We start from the raw sequence: 13,778 nt of genomic DNA on the forward strand, positions 1-13,778 counted from the left end.
ATTTTGTACTATGGAAATTTATATAGCTTTCAATGTTCTAGTATGAATATTTTCTCTAGGCTTCAATACATACAATATTTTTATAATTAGAAACATCAACAAGGAATTCCTAAAATGTCTTTTTAGTTATAGTCAAAATTATTTCTAGCATGAACAGTGTCAAATCTTTATGGTTTACATAAGGCACAGTCTCTGAATTCATGGAACAGAAGTTACACTCCTTTTCTTCACTAGTTTAAAACAATTCTATAACTTAAGAACAGATGATGGGAAGAATAGGCTTTTAATAAGAGTCAAACCCATTTTTTCCCCAAATAGTTTAATTGAAGACTTGTTCTTCATGTGTTTTTGCTCTTTTAACTTTTCTGTTCCTTTTTCTAGTACAGAAAGAAATAGTTGCCATATATTTCTTCCCGAGGCCCACACTGTAAATATACTGAGGCAGGAAAACACAGAGAAGTTCCAAGGTTGGCAAATCATTTTAGAAGGAAAAAGTCATCAGGAACAAGAAACTCCAAAGAAACAGATGTAAGACTTGCTTTTTATAAGTTGTGTTGCAAAATTTTTTCCTAATTTTCCAGTTTTAGAAAATATGTAGGTGTATGGATCAGGACAGTTCAGAAAAAAAACGATGTGTGGACCTCAGAAATTTAGAAAAAATTTTAAATATTGAAGTGAAATGACATTGCCGTCAAATTCGATTTCAAAGGGATTAATTTATGTTACAACCTGGATAATTTGGCGGCATATAAATAGATAGATATTAATATCTGCTTAATATCTGGTTTTATTAAGAAAACTGGAACAATGTTGATGACACAAGAAAGCAAAAATCATTTTAGCATTTTTACTTCAGATTTATTTCATGGCTTGTTCCTGTTTCAGTTGAGGAATTCTGTTTTTCTTGAACTTTCGTATTGAACAAAATTAGTTTGTTATTGAACTAGAATCTGTGTTAGTTTTCCCTGTATACAGGGAAAGTTGTATTTATATAACTATTTATAGTCACAGTTGCTTTATATAAAATAGAGAACATTAGAAATAGAGTAGAAGTTTTAGGTTAAGAGTTTGGGAGTAATTTGATGTGTATTTTAGTTGTGAGATTATGACTGACATGTTATGGACCAGACTGAATTGCTAGACATATATTCATATTTGTTTATTAAATATATTTAATTATATATTAATATTTATGTTTAAATAAATTATATTAATGTTGATATTTCTGTTACTATTTTGAATTATTCACATTAGCTATGTTGAATGTAGATTCAGGAAGCAGATAGGGTAGAGATTTCTGGTCTGCCCTCCCACCCACTTGTAGGAATACCTTCCATAATAGTCAATCATTACCTCTGATTGAATATTTGTGATGGAAATCTCACGACTTTATGATCAATCCACTATATGACATGAAAAAATACGATTTTAAGCTAAACTCACTCATTTCTATCTAATAAAAGTGGTTGTATTTAAAAGAAAAAGTGGGTTGGGCAGAGTAATAAAAGACAGAAAAGTGATCTTTAGGAAGTTCACAACTTGGCAGAGGGCCTAGCCAAGGGTTTTAAATGCTGACCAGAGAGGGAAAGTTTAAAAGCCATGAACCCTATTGCTTCCCATGTACCTGGCATCACCAGATTTCCCCCAGCTGCCACCTTTCCAAGGAGCTCAGGAAACCACATAACAAAATAGAAAGGACTCAAGTATTCTGCCTTTTCATACTTTCTAGGATTAGGCTCAAATATTAGATTCAAAATCTTTTTTTTTTTTTTTAAAGATTTACTTATTTTAGGGAGACGAGAAGGGCAGAGGAAGAGGGAGAGAGAGAATCCTGAAGCAGGCTATACCCCAGGACCCTGAGATCATGACCTGAGCTGAAATCAAGAGTCAGCTTCTTCACTGACTTGGCTGCCCAGGCATCTATAGATTCAAAATATTAAGGTATTTTTCTCTAGTATCTGTTTGTTGGGTACTGAAAAATATTCTTACTACTACAGAGTAGTTCAGTACACTGGAAAAGGCTGAGGTCTATAGCCATACTGCCTAAGTTCATATCCTGCTGCTTCTACTTTGGTGCATGGCCTTGAAGATTTTAGCTAACTTCTCTGTTCTTCAGTCCTCATCCATAAAATGGGAAGAAAGTAGTACCTACTTTATTATGAGACCTCAGTATGTTAATATGTTCGAGGTACTTAGTAGTGTGCCTAGCACAAGGTGATTGATTGTTCAATATGGCTTTTATTATAGAAGCTACATATTTCACCAATACTTATATATTCTTATATTAACAAGTGAAGATTTAAATATTCCAATTGTTGAGAGATTTAATCTCTTTTTTTTGTGTGTATGCAGTCAATACATTAGCAGCGGGTCAAAAGACAGCCACAGCTATATGAATTGCGGAGAAAGAAAGATTGCTTGCTTCTGCTGAAATATTTCTTTAATCTGATTCCCCAAATACCTAAAAAATGAGACATTTTATTCTGTATTTAGAGAAAAGTGATTTAAAAGCACATGCCCTGGAATGCTACTTAACATAGTATACATTGATTTATGATAATATATTAATGGTTGTCAGATCCTTTATAGTTTTTTTTTTTTTTTAAGATTTTATTTATTTATTCATGAGAGACAGAGAGAGAGAGAGGGGCAGAGACACAGGCAGAGGGAGAAGCAGGCTCCATGCAGGGAGCCTGACGCAGGACTCGATCCCCAGTCTCCAGGATCATACCCTGGGCCAAAGGCCGTGCTAAGCTGCTGAGCCACATGGGCTGCCCAGATCCTTTATAGTTTTGAAAGAGGGGAGATGGAAAAGGGAACAATGTGAGAGCTAGGATACCAATGAAGAGGAAACAGTTGGAGAAGGGAAGCTGAAAGCACAGAAGCAAGCTCGCTGTGTTATTTTGTTTCTCAGGTCTGTTCTATTTAGCTGCATGTAAGTTCCCCAACTAGTTTGAATCCAGCAGAGCTGGGCAAATGTCTTCCTTAATGGGAGATAAGCCTGTGAATTCTTTGTGAGTCCTTGGCCTTTGCTGCCCTGGTGTTCTCTCCTCTCAGGAGAGAGTACCTGGAACTTTTACATGATTTACTTTTACAATTAGATGAAAAAAGAAAGTGTTTTTGTTCAAATTTGTCATTCTGTGAAACTGAAAACCCCTCTCCTCTTCCCCCATCCCATGGTCTCTCTTGCCTTTAAAAGCACCATCATCCTGGGCTGCGAATCAGCTTCTACTGACTGTCTGAACTGTCTTTTAAGTCAGCTATTGATCTTGGTAGCTATGTCACTATCTTGGTTCATATCTTCATTCTTTTTAATTTTTTTAAAAGGTATTATGTACTTGACAGAGGAAGAGGGAGGGAAAAGTAGATTCCCCACTGAGCAGGGATCCCAATGCAGGGCTGGATCCCAGGACTCAATCCCAGGACTCAATCCCAGGACTCAGATCATGACCTGAGCTGAAGACAGATGTTTAACCAACTGAGCCACCCAGCCACACCAGATCTTCACTTTTTGCATAACCGATTCCTAACTGGTTTCGTGCTTTCATTTCTCCCTCTCTAAGGTACCTGTAAACAATCTTCTGAAACTTCCATTCCAGTACTTAACTCTTTATTTTAAAAATCTCAAATGCGGGATCCCTGGTGGCGCAGCGGTTTGGCGCCTGCCTTTGGCCCAGGGCGTGATCCTGGAGACCCGGGATCGAATCCCACATCGGGCTCCCGGTGCATGGAGCCTGCTTCTCCCTCTGCCTGTGTCTCTGCCCCTCTCTCTCTCTCTCTGTAACTATCATAAATAAATAAAAAAAAAATTTAAAAAAAATCTCAAATGCTTCCCTGTCACCTAAAGAGGAAATATCTATTTCATTAACATTTCTGACTAAGGTCATTCTTGAACCCTTCTTAGTCTGAGAATCATCTGTTGTGCCTTCTCACAACTTGGGTAGCAGCACTGAGCTACCAGCTGTTCTCTAAATGCACTATTCTTTTTTTCATACTGTTGTTTCCTCTGCTTAAAATTCTTATTCTTTTTCCAATTGTCCTTTAATCTTTACAGATCTTTCAGGACCCTGACCACTCTGTGCAGTTTTTCCTGACATTCCCAGGTGGGATAGTTGCTTTTCCTGTGCTCTAGTAGTGTGTTCACGTATTGATTACCATGCTTCTCACTATATATATATATATATATATATATATATATATATATATATATATATGCGTGTGTGTGTGTTTCTTCTGAGAGTTTCAAGAAGGAACAGACAGGATCTAAATCTCAAACATCAGTGTGTGGCATGCCATAGGTATTCAGTAATGTTGGTTGCTGGAATGGCTTGTACCTCATATTCCCCATCCCTGACTATTTAAACACTACCTTCTAAGACCCACTTCAGTTTCCTTGATGGCACTCTCTCTGATTCTCTCACCCAGAGTGTTTTTTCTTAAATGAAAAACTAGAAATTTCTTTATTTCTGTTGATTTGGCATTGTTTTCATATCTTATAATTTAAAAAGTCTTTTTCAGGTCAACTGAAATGGAATTTGTGTCTTCACTATCCAGAGATGCTTGTATTCCCCAGATCACTGTCTTATGTCCAGTAGATGCTTAGAATTATTTGCTGAATAGAGTTAAGCCAAGGAAAGCCAATTCTGAGCACAGCTTCTGAAAAGATACATATGACCTGAACACTGTTTGCTCCCATAATGTTTGATTTATTTCACTCCCATTTGTGAGGACAGAAATTTTTTTTTTAAGATTTTATTTATTTATTCATGAGAGACAGAGAGAGAGAAGCAGAGACACAGGTAGAAGGAGAAGCAGGCTCCATGCAGGGAGCCCAATGTGGGACTCGATCCCGGGTCTCCACGATCACGCCCTGGGCCAAAGGCAGGCGCCAAACCACTGAGCCACCCAGGGATCCCCAAAGAGGACAGAAATTCTAAGAGAAAAAAATACCTTTGCCAAATAAAAGTCATCAGTAATTCACACAGTACAGGAGATTGATTAAATCAAATTGGTTTTCTGCTTAAATGTAGTTAATATCAGCATGGAGATGATAGGAAATAAGACAGAGAGGACCAGGAATAAAGGAATTTAGGGGCAGAGAGAACTTGAGGTGAGGAGGTTTCTACCTGGAGATTCTTGGGTACTAGGATGGTACTTGGAGGGACTAGGTTATGAAGGTTGGGTACAGAAGGCAAAATGATGCCAATGACAAATGCTGCCTGTTTTGAATATTTTCTAGTGTTAAACAGAACTTTCTTCTTCCAGTCTGGCACCAGGCCACCAGAAATCAGTTCAGTCACGGTAATATTATGGTTCAGGCACATTATGGGGCAAACACACTTTCTTGGGGATCCTAATATTTCTTTGGGGGAAGTGTGCCCACATTTCACAAGCACATCAACAAGTGCCTGGAGGGCCACCTGTTCTTCAGTGGGAGCTTTGCAACATAAATTTATACACAATTGAATTATTGATGAATTCAGAGGATTATATTTAATGTTTAACATGAAAAAAAAAGTAATGGGAATAATTTTAGAAAAGGGAGGAGTTGAAAGAAAAAGGGTGGCCAAGAATTAAATCAGGAATAGAGGCAGAGATGAAGAACATTGGAAAAAACCTAGGTCAGAGTGCAATTGCATTAAGTCATTTAAATCACACCTTCGGTGATTAGGGAGGAGTTATCAGTTTATTTAGAAAATGGATTAAAAAAAACAGTAATGAATTCTGAGAATAGGCAGCTGAAAGGCATCGGGAGGTTAAAAAAAAAAAAATCACAAGATATCCCCCTGGGAGATAGAGTTGGCAAAACAGCTGATTTTAAAAAGTTTTAACTCTTCTTTCCAAGTCTCCTGAAAGACTGCAGACTAGCTTAATTTATATTTACTTCCTTAGAAAATATTTCAACGCTGCAAATTTTAGCAAGGAGACCACAAAGAGGTTACATACTTTTCCAGAATAAACACTACTAATTGTAAAATTTCATCAAATATGAACGGAAGGCTTGCTTTATTTTTTCCAAAGGATTTACATTTATTATCTATCTATCTATCTATCTATCTATCTATCTATCTATCTATCTATCTATCTATTTAACCAGTTGCAAAACATTCGAGGAAAGGAACGGTTTCCTCTTCCGAGGAGATCCAGCTGTATGTTTCAGAGTTTCTAACCCCCCACCCAGACCAGCAGACACGCAGCCTGATGTGCATGTGTATCTTCTTCTTCCTCCTCCTTCTTCTTTTTTTTTTTTTTTTTTTTTTTTTTTTTTTTTTTTTTTTTTTACGAGGTGCGTCAGCATTTTATCAACTTCTCAGAAGTGGCAATGGCCCTGAGAGGTTCCGATCTACGGCCCCAGATTATCCTTGGGAGCTCGGCTCCCCACGTCCAGTAACTCCACGAATCCTCGGTCCTCTAACCTACCCCCCTTTTTTCTTGAGACTTGCCGCGTGCCCCGAGCAAGGGGGGGGCGGCCGCGGAAGGGCAGGGCGCGGGGTGGTGCGGGGCGCGCGGTGGTGTGGACGCGCGGGGCGGTGCGGGGCGGTGCGGGGTGCGGTGCGGGAGCGCGGAGTGGTGCGGGGCGCGCGGGGCGGTGCGGGGCGCGGGGTGATGTGGGCGCGCGGGGTGGTGCGGAGCGCGGTGCGGGTTGGTGCGCGGTGCGGGGCGGTGCGGGGCGCGGGGTGATGCGGGCGCACGGGGCGGTGCGGGGCGTGGGGGGTGGTGCGGGGCGCGCGGGGCGGTGCGGGGCGGTGCGGGGCGCGGGGTGATGCGGGCGCGCGGGGTGGTGCGGGGCGCGGTGCGGGTTGGTGCGGGCGGTGCGGGGCGCGGGGTGATGCAGGCGCGCGGGGTGGTGCGGGGCGCGGGGTGGTGCGGGGCGCGGGGGGTGATGCGGGCGCGCGGGGTGGTGCGGGGCGCGGGGGGCGGTGCGGGTCGCGCGGGGCGGTGCGGGGCGCGGGGTGATGCGGGGCGCGCGGGGCGGTGCGGGGCGCGGGGGGTGGTGCGGGGCGCGGGGTGGTGCGGGGCGCGGGGGGTGATGCGGGCGCGCGGGGTGGTGCGGGGCGCAGTGCGGGTTGGTGCGGGGCGCGGGGTGGTGCGGGGTGCGCGGTGGTGCGGGGCGCGCGGGGCGGTGCGGGGTGATGCGAGGCGCGCAGGGTGGTGCGGGGCGGTGCGGGGTGATGCGAGGCGCGCAGGGTGGTGCGGGGTGCGCGGTGGTGCGGGGCGCGCGGGGTGGTGCGGGGCGCGCGGGGTGGTGCGGGGTGCGCGGTGGTGCGGGGCGCGCGGGGTGGTGCGGAGCTCGGGCGCCGTCCAGGGCCGCGGAGGCGTGAAGCGCGGGCCCCGGGTCCGCTCCCCCGGGCCGCGCAGCTGGGGCGGCTCCAAGTGCGTCGCGGACTGTAATCCCTCCGCTAAGTACTTGGCTCTCAGTCTCCAATCACTAGTGGGAGCTGGAGAGGGCAAGTGAAAAAAAAAAAAAATCCAGAGGCAGCCGAGGAGCGAGGGAAAAAAAAAAAAAAAAAAAAGTCCCGCGGCGGCGGCGGCGGCGGCGGGGGCAGAGCGGCAGAGCGGCCGCGGCTGCCAGAGGTGGACGGTGCGGCCCGGCGCGGGGCGCGGAGTCGGCGCGGGGCCTGCGCGGGGCGCCCGGCGGAGCTGCGGGGACGGCGGCGCTCGGGACGCCGGGCCCGGAGCTCGGCGGCGGGTAAGGCGCGGGCGGGCGCGCGGGGCTCGGCGAGCGGGAGGCAGCGGAGCCGGCGGCGGTGCCCCGGGGCGGCTGCGGGGAGCGGGGAGCGGGGGGCGGGGGGCGGGGAGCGGGGGCTCCCGGGCTTTGTGCGCGAGGCGCGCGCGGCCGGAGCCGAGACCTCGTGCGGGGCGGCCGGCGGCTGCGGGCGGCACACGTGCTCGGGGCTCGGGCGGGACGCGCGCCGCGGCGGGGGCACCGGCGCCCCGAGGGATGCGGCGGGCGGGGGCGGGGGCGGGGGGACCCGCGGGCGCAGCCACCTGCCTCGGCAACCTCCGGGGACTCCGCGTGGCGGCGGGGAGAGCGCGCGGCGGGCGGCCCGGGGCTCGCACTTGGCCCCGCGTCGCCGCTGCTGCCCCTGCTAGTCTCCAGTGGCTTCGCCTCGACCTCCCCCGGTCTCCGTCTCCCGCTCCCCGTCCCCGTCCCGGTCCCCGTCGCCGTCCCCGTCTCCGTCTCCGTCCCCGTCCCGGTCCCCGTTTCCTCCACTTTCGCGGACTCTCACTTGCAGGCTCTGAGCGGCGCGGCTCCCTGTGTCTCCCTTTCTTCGCCCCCGCTCGCTCGCAGCGTGCATCAGTCGGCCCGTGGCCGTGTCTGTCGGGGCTCCGTCTTTCTGTCTGTCCCTTGCGGTGTTGAGGGTCTCAGGCCCGGAGAGGACCCTCCGAAGCCGCCCCCCTGCGGTGTCCTGCCCTTTCGAGCCGGACCACTCCCGCTGGCTTCTGGGTCCTTCGTGTTTGTTCTTCACGGAGCGAGAACTGCGTGGTTTCCTTGAGTTATTAGGAATTGCTCTTTTCTTAGTCACCTTTCCACCAAGGTGAGGTCAGTGACTGAGCAGCCCTAGAGGTGCCAGTGAAAGAAAACAGAAGAAGAGAGCTGCCTAATGGCCTCCAACACAGAAGGAGAACGAACCCAAACACCTAAACGTATCTGCAGTGAAGCAGAACCACCTGAGAAATGTTTCTGAATTGTGGAAACAAACACAAAAGCCTCCAATAATGAGAGGAGTCAGCTGCGAAGTATTTGAAAATAACTCAAAAGAGCATTTATGGAAATTTCTTGCTGCTCTAAACTGATGCCAACGAATATCTGTGTTTCTTACTGTATATTTTTAGGATCCTAGGGACAACTCGCCTAATTATAGTCTTGAGAAAATTATGAGAAATGTCCTTTGTCAACCGGGACATTTGTTTTTAAGAAAATATTCGGTCTTTGTACTCTTATGCCTCTTTACACTCCAGTGATCAAGAAGAATTATTTTTAACTGCAAAGAAAATAGGAAAGGATTTGTCAGTGATTTTAAAACATGAGACATTCCAGAGATCAATAATTTCTTTGGAAAACTTTCACTATAAGGACGTTTTGAAGGATATTACATCTTAGTGAAATATGCAAGTTATTACACACTTAGATCATTGTGTGATGCAAAAGAAGTTTGTGTTCTGTAAGCAAATCATAGTAGTGATGGTTTTTTTTTTTTTATGGGAAACATAGCTGGGAAATTAATTGCTCTGATTTTCACTGTTTTCTTTAGTCATGCATAATGTACCTTTGTTTTTAGCAAAACATGGCCTGGGGCTACAAAACTTGATACAGTGTGTTATTTGTCCAATCTCAAATACCATTTAGAAAACCACCTTTTCCTCTTGGTCACGAGATAGAAGTTGATATGATCTCATTACTCATGTGCTAGGGTCTCCTGATGAATTTTAATGGCACTGATTTGGGATTTTAAATCAAAATGTTAGCTTTTGGTGAGTTAAAATCCTGATTTATGTCACGTTAGTGAATCATCACTATTTATAGGGGCTTTGCCACCTTGTCTGCCAGGTGCTGCACAGTATTTAGCCCGGGCAGAGTTGTCTGAATTCTCTGTTAGATAATTGTCCCTGAGTGACGTGCTGCCTCTACTCATGACGTGTTCATATATGTCCCTCAGAATGTTCCAGTCATTAAATAATATTTATTAAGAGGAAATTGACTTAATTTTTTCCTCATAAACTTTGAAAAGTGTGTGAGATGGCCTGATAAAATATTTTTATTACAGTAAATGTTGATTTTATTATTGAAATGTGTAAGGTAATTTAGAATGTGATATCTTTTGGCATATATAGGACCCTCCAGTATTCAGCTCAGATTTATCATCCAAATCTAAAGTTCACTGTCACTCACTCCAACCTGGCAACGCGTTTCCTCCTTTTCACATGCCCCCTGGTTTCTGCTTCTCCGGCTTCCGTGCACACCTCTCTCTGTTTACCTCTCTGCTCTCTGGTTACTTGCTTGGCTTTCCCCACTGGGCTGTCTTTTCATTGAGGTAAGGTAGTGTCCCATTTCTTTCTTTCTCTGCCATTCCAGTTGCCCAGTGCAGTACTCTAGGATAGATAGTCAAAAAATTCTTGAGGGATGATTTGTCTGTAACTTGTGCTGCTGATTCTCTGTAGGTATAGTAGCTCAAGGGAAATACTACAGTGTAGTGTAAGAGAGCACGGACTGAGGGATGAAAGGGGCTTAGAGGGCATCTCCTCACACACATCCATATTAAAGATGCAGAGGATGAGGCCTAGACCATTTGAAAACCTTGTTCAGCAGTAGACAATGAGGCCACAGTCCTTTCCCCTGGACTCCTGCTTGCCTTCTTTTACTAGAAGTGGAGAAATCTATTAAGAGGAGCTAACAATTACTATCTAAACTCTGAAGATTTCTTCTCACGCTGACCCATAAAGTCATGCCTGAAACTTCCCATTTTGCAATAACTGGGAATCATTGGTTACACGTAGTCATGGGGCTCATGTTTGTCTTTTAGAGCACTGATTTCTAAGTGCATGTACACTAAGCATTGTTTGGCCGGGGGCTGTGTCATCTTGGGCAGCCTTTTTATTTCTACCTGAAAAGATTCAAATTCTCTGGATTAAATTTTCTCCTCTATAAATTTTTGTACATGTGTTGAATGGCGGGGGGGGGGGGCGGCACGGAAGAGGGGGGTGTGGAGGGAAAGAAGAAAGGAAGTTTGGACCAGATTAGGGGCGCTTTTTGAAGTTTTTCTTCAGAGACCACTGGTTTAACTCCCAGAACAACTGCATATTCATCTGTTTTACATATCAGACTTCCCTGTGAGCTTTTGTTTGAAAAAAGGATAACATGGTTTAGAAAAAAGTCTTCAAGACCACTTTTCCAATCTCCCTTGCAGTGACCACTTTTGCAATCTCCCTTGTTGAACTTCATAATCAAGATAATTTCTAGCTTTTAAATCCAGCTATCTGGAGGATGGTTGAGAAAGTTATTAGGATAGAAGCAGAAGCTGATTTTGCCTGAGAGATAACTAATTTCAGATTTTCATGTGCTAAATTTGATGTGATTGGCAGAAATTGAAGTAGCAGTGTTGGAATGCATAGAGGCACGTAGAATTCACAGGAAGGAGGGGACAGGGCTAGAAATAATGCATTTATTTATTTATTTATTTTTAAAGATTTTTAATTTATTTATTAGGAACAGAGAGAAAGAAACAGGCAGAGGGAGAAGCAGGCTCCATGCAGGGAGCCTGACGTGGGTCTCGATCCTGGGTCTCCAGTATCACGCCCTGGGCGGAAGGCGGCGCTAAACCCTAAGCCACCGGGGCTGCCCGAAATAATGCCTTTAAAAGACATTTCACTCTTAATAATTAAAATTGAAGAAAACTAAAACTTATCAAAGTCTGGAGGAGAAATGAAGTTTTGGGAGCGGGCAAGAGGGAAATTTTGTTACTTCTGAGTATTAAGTTCCTCTGTACTATTAAGATTTTTAAAAAGGGTATTATGTAACATACATCAGGCAGTAATCTGTTTTCATGATTTTCAGAGCATCTACTTTACTTGCCAGTGATCTGATGAATGAATTACATTCATTTTACTTAAATGTTTGAGTGCCTACTCTCTGCTTGGCATTATTATATACCTTAGGGACTCTGTATCATAAGAGACACAAGGTTCTTGCTATCCTAGAATTTGCATTCTAGACAGTGAAAGCAACTATGAACAAGCACATGAGTAAGATCATTTCCAGTAGTGAAGACTGACATTAGGAAAATACGACACGGTAGCGTGACAGCAAGTGGCTGGGGCTACTCTTCAAATGGGATGGTTGAAGAAGGTCTCTCTGAGGATGTCCCTGAATATCAAGAAAGCCGGCCCAGTGAAAATCTGAGAGCTCTTCCTGGCAGAGGGAACATCACAGCTATCTTCTAAAGCAGCAGCAAGTTGGGGACACGCTGATGATTGGATTCAGGCAAGTAGAGGAAATGGTAAGAATGAGGTCAGAGAGATAGCCAGGCCCATGGAATGAAGTATACATTTTATTCAGAGCATCTTATTAAACCACCTTGGAAGATTTTATACAGAGAAGTCAACAAATATGACTTAGCATGTCTGGAGTGTGAGCAAAAATGTCTGAAGTAAGATGATGAGGGAGACCATGAGAAGGATCTAGCTGATAGTTTGGTGGTTTGGCTAAGGGTGGAACCCAGAGAAATTGATCATTGTTCTTATTACTAAATAAGAGTCCCTGAGTTGAATCATTACCCGCCCTGCTCCGCATTAATCGACATTGCAGCAATCCACTGGCTCAGTAGTTGCTTTTCCTTTTACATTACAGACCTCAGTACTTCAGTTCTCCGGATGTCACCTTCTTACCTCCTCCAAATACCTCCTGGGCTACAAGCCTCTCCACTCGGGAGCTGCAACGTATCCTGAGAAGTGCCGAAGTGCCGTGGCAAGGTTCTTTAGGGTTCAGGGTGATCTTTGGACTACCCAGGGATGCTTGATGCTCTGAGCTAACATCACTTCATTTTATATACAATTTGCCTTCTGGTTACAAAAGAAAGGAAGCAAGTCAGAATTCCTCTACAAAGGTTTCAGTGGCATTTTTCTCTACCCTTCATCTTTGAAAATGACATGCTTTTTTAAGAATTTCATTGTGAAGTCTGCCTTGGTAGTTGTGGATCTCACCCATCCTTGTATCCCAATCCTTTGCAGAGAGCGAGTATCTAGCAGGCTTTCGTAAATATTTGTGGAATGCGGTTGCATGCAGCCTCGTAGAGGACCTATAGTTTTGGTTCAGCTGACTTTATTTCTCTTGTCTTGCAGCAAGTATGTGACTACATGTGCCTTCAGGTTTAGAAGATAGTAGCAAGTTTGGAAATGATTTTTACTGAAGGCTCTGTTTCTTTATTGGCTAAAGGGAGAAAGATACAATCCCGTCTATCTCTTCAGAACCTTTCTTGCCTGGCTGTCTTGAGATAAACATTTTAGTCATTTTTATAGCAGTTATAGAGACATGGACTTAAACAAGTACAGACACATCTGTCACTAGTTAATTTGTTGATTTATGACTCTAAAACGATTCCAAGGAAGTCTGTAATGATGGTGCCTTTGTCTAAATTAATATCTTGTTAGAAATCAGTGAGTTTTCTCTAACGAATATATTTTACTACCATCTATAAAAGATAGTAAATTCTCAGTTCTTCTGGGAATAAGCTACTATTCTGTGGTCCAATAAACGTTGAGCCAGAATAGTGCACATACTGGGGAATTATCCCCAAATCCTTCCTCTTTTACTGAATGTAGTGTTCTACTCAAGTGGGGTTGCAGACAGCTTGGCATCACCTTGCTTTTAACCTATCTAGCAGTTCTTTTCACTGTTTTACTCCTTTTCAATTAGTCAGGAGTCCCTTCTGTATCTGGGCGTCTTTTCTTCCTGTCTAACTTCATTTTGTTAAAACTTCCTGCATGATTCCCATTGCCTTCTATGTCACAAGTGTTCTGTTTGCCCCTCCAGATCCACTCTCAGCCCTTCTACCTTAGGCTCTCCCAGACAATACCTGGGTGAACTGCTTTGGTTTCCAGATGGCTTATGTCATTGGGGAGCCCCAGCAGGAGATTAAGGGGAGGGTGGGGAAGAGGGTATTAATTCTCTTGGCTTCTTCCCTGTTAGATCAACTTGGGCTGCCTGTGGCCCTGCGCTGAAAGGCACAGCTTCTCATTAGGTAGGCTTCCTTCCATCGTTCTGTCCTTCCAGTAATCTC

General features: G+C 44.9%; 1 protein-coding gene across 1 annotated transcript in view; it reads left to right on the top strand.

Annotated features, from left to right (window-relative positions):
- Positions 1–7,569: 7,569 nt before the first annotated feature.
- Positions 7,570–13,778, top strand: part of BMPR1B (bone morphogenetic protein receptor type 1B) — a 392,960-nt gene continuing 386,751 nt past the window's right edge. Inside the window, exon 1 of the mRNA XM_077882931.1 lies at positions 7,570–7,690. The gene's annotated coding sequence lies outside the window, so the exon portion shown is untranslated. The remainder of the gene's footprint in view (positions 7,691–13,778) is intronic.

The sequence above is a fragment of the Canis aureus genome, chromosome 33 (genome assembly GCF_053574225.1).
Source record: "Canis aureus isolate CA01 chromosome 33, VMU_Caureus_v.1.0, whole genome shotgun sequence".
Lineage (NCBI taxonomy): Eukaryota > Metazoa > Chordata > Mammalia > Carnivora > Canidae > Canis > Canis aureus.